Source organism: Castor canadensis, chromosome 18, assembly GCF_047511655.1.
Source record: "Castor canadensis chromosome 18, mCasCan1.hap1v2, whole genome shotgun sequence".
In the NCBI taxonomy this organism is placed as follows: Eukaryota; Metazoa; Chordata; class Mammalia; order Rodentia; family Castoridae; genus Castor; species Castor canadensis.
The window spans coordinates 2,384,510-2,388,123 of record NC_133403.1 but is presented as its reverse complement, the minus strand read 5'-3'; positions in this window follow the sequence as shown (position 1 = coordinate 2,388,123).

Here is a 3,614-nt window from a genome sequence, read left to right as displayed (position 1 = left end):
GTCAGATGAGGAAACTGAGGCCCAAGAGGGCCATGGCAAGTCTCTGAGAGGCAGAAATCAAGACCCAGACTTGTTTCCTGGTTTGCCAGGAGCTTTGCCGGTTGCACCATCTACTGGTGCTTCCAGGGTGCAAACCTTTTATATAGGTTTTTCCTGCCTGCTTGCACATGCACAGGGAAGCAAGGCACAACCACGTACAGATGAATAGACCGAGATTAACGGGATTAGGTAACTCGTTTTTCGTGTGTCTTCTGATTCCTTTCGCAAACTTCCGGGACGCAAAATCGATCATCAAACCCACTTTCCAGAGGAGAAAACCGAGGCTTTCATCTTTACAGAATTCGCGGTGGCAACGGCGCCCCCTGCAGGCGGCGGGCACACTTACGTCACCGCTGGCCTCACGCCGGAAACGGCCGAACGCTACCTCCGTCCTCCGAAGATTGCCGAGCGCGTCTCCAAAGGCCCGAGTTCGGAGCGGCCGGGCGCACCGCCTTCCGCCCGCGGCCTTGGTCCTTTCCAGGGACAGCTGGGAGGTGGCAGTGGTCCTGGCTGCCTTTGCTTCCTTCGTCGTGAGTTATGCCCGGATGTCGGCGGCCTCAGGGGGCACGGGGACGTGGTGGAGTCCTCGTGCAGCGGAGGGGGCGGGGATTGGGACGGGGATCTTGGGCGACCGTGCCCACCACTAGGACACCAGTGCGTCAGGCCGGGCCCGTGTCCCCGCGCTTGAGCGCACGTGGGCAGCAACCTCCTCCTGCCCAGGCCTCGGTTTCTGCAGGGAGAAAGTAAGGGGCTTGTCCAGGTCACTGCCATGCCTGCAAAAGTCCTGATCTCAAGGAGCGTTTGCGGAATTCCCGCCGCAACAGGCACCTGAGAGCCCGGTCCCCCGACCGTGGTGGCCAGCAGAGCGCTGGCCCTGCCGCCCTTGCTGCGGCGGCGCTCCTGGGACTAGGGGGTCCTGAGGCCGGGGACCGACCCCTTCCTGCAGGACCTGTTGGGACCCTGGAAGTCAGAGGTGGCAGAAGTGGCTCTCATTTACTGAGCGCTTACTATGTGCTTCGGGCCTTGTGAACTGCAGTCCCAGCAGCTGTATCCTCAGCACAGGGTAGTCCACGGTCCCCAACTGCAATACAGGCGTGTGAAGCCCATCGTGGTAGTGACCAGTCCACAATCACCCTGCTAGCAGGTGGCTGAAGCAGTACTTGACGATTTTTCTTTTTTTTTTTTTTTTTTGGTGATCTGGGATTTGAACTCAGGGCCTTGCAGGCACTCTGCCTCTTGAGCCACTCCACCAGCCCGAGTAGTTCCCAGTCTCATCTGGTGTACTGTACAGAGAAGGTTTGACCTGGAGCGCAGAGTGGCAGAAGGGAGCAGTATGAATGTCACTCCATGAAGTGTGGCGCTGGCCTTGTTTACACTGCTGACAGTCACCCTGGGCTGTCTGCTTCCAGCGTTGTGAAAGATGAGGTTCAGAGAACTCGTCTCTCCTGGGAGCACCCTGGGAGTGAAATCGGGGCTTTTGAGTTCAGCATCTGTGCACTCTGCCCCACTCTTCTCCCTGCTTCAGTTTCTCCTGTGCAATGAGCGGGTTGGACTGGAAAGGTTTGGACATTCTTTCTGAACTTGACATTCTTTAACATATGTCAGGAGCCCTGGGTTTGGGGACTACATTTGATCCTAATTCTCTGTGACTTGGCCAAGTTTCCTGCAGCTCTCTGCCTCAGTTTCCCCACTAGTAAAACAGAAACCAGACAGTCCCCAGCATCCAGATGCTTTCCGTTTTGTTGTTGTTTTTGGTGGAACTCAGGACCTCAAGCACAGTAGCCAAAGTGCTCTAACCACGGAACGACAACCCCAGCCCTGGAAATTCCTAGTGAACATAAATCTTCACCTCACTCAACAGATTCCTGGCACCACACAGGTGAAGAACAGCTGCCCCCAAACATCGGGGGCTCGCTCGCTCTCTCAGTCCAGAACCCACCTCCGAGGTAAGACCCACGCAGAGCTGGATGCCAGCACACCCACCTCCCAGCCAGGCACCCCAGGCCTCGAAGCTTCGGTTTCTGCCTCTGTAAGGTGGTGCGATACCTCCAGCTTCAGTTGGGAATTGAGGGAGAAAACATGCAAAATAAATGTCTGGCCTAGAAGTCTGTCAGTGAACACCACTGTCCCGTCCTCATCACATTCCTGGGAGGAGTTGTGAACCTCGGACCCTGTCCATGCCCTGCCCACCCCGAATCCGTGATGGTCCTGCTGAGTCACAGGAGGACCTAGATTTGGGTCTCAAGCAGCTCCCACCCTGAGGCTGCAAGTGCTCCCTGCTCAGCTGGAGGGGACAGTAAGCATTCCACCTTGTCTCTGGCTGGCAGCAGCCCCTGGGGAGGGCTGCAACCCTGTGAGGACAGAGGAGGCAGAGCGACAGCGTCAGAATGAAAAGGCTGCAGCTCACTGCGGCCTGGCTGTGGTTTGAGCTTCCGGTTTTCTGAGCTGCATCCATGTCACTGTGTCCCCAGCACAAGGCCTGTGGCTCCCTACAGGGTTCTCAGCTGCAACACAGGGACCTGACTCCTGGAGCTTATGCATGGGGCTAGGAGCGCCCCGAACTATGCAGGAATATGTGATAGGATTCAAGAGAGGCCTAAGACCCCAAATGTCAAAAGACTTCTGTTTTGTTTTGTTTAGGCAGGGTCTCACTATAAACTTGATCTCTCCACCCTCAGCCTCCCAATTGCTGGGATTACAGGCACGAACCCACCACGCCCAATTTTCAAAAGAGTCTTTGATTTAGGGATCAGAAGAACTGGTCCCCCAGACCCTATTTCCCCCTTCCTTCCCTCTTGTCATTCATTCAACAAACATTTCCTGAGACCTGTTTTCAGGCCCAGACCTCCACTGGGAATACAGCTATGAAGACGACGGGCTCCTCACCCCCCTCATCAGGAACCCCAACAAGTACGAAGTCAATTTTATAAGAGCTGATAGAGAGGCCTCAGGAGCCTCAAACTGGGACTCCTGACCCAGTGTATGGTGTGGGGCAAATTGGAAGGCAGCAGACGAGCAGATCACCGACCTCACTGAGTGGAGGAGATGGCAGGTCCCCATGGTTCACGCCTGTACTCCTAGCTACTCAGGAGACTGAGATCAGGAGGATCGTAGTTCAAGACCGGCCTGGACAAACTGTTGGCGAGACCCCATCTCCAAAATAACCAGAGCAAAATGGACTGGAGGTGTGGCTCAAGCTGTAGAACGAGTATGCCTGAGTTCAAACCTCAGTACCGCCCCCCCAAAACAAACAAGAGTGGATTGCATGAACCTGGCCCAAGGAGGCGTGGCTGTGCGTCAGCTCCTGGACTCAACCCGGGCACCCAGACTTAGCAGGGTGTTCTTGGCCTTTCCTTGGAGCCAGAGCAGAAAGTACTGGTGGGAGAGCTGGGGATCTGGCCCAGTCCCTGCTCTGGGAAGTGTCTGGCTCCTAGATACTTTGCCCCAAAATCAGGCTCCCACCCACACAGCGAGGCTCCTCTACCCTGCACAAATACATACGGGCAGTGGGAGTGCCAAGAAAGGTGTGCCGTGAGGGAGGCCCCCCAAGGAGGTCGTGCAGCTGATGCCTGCAG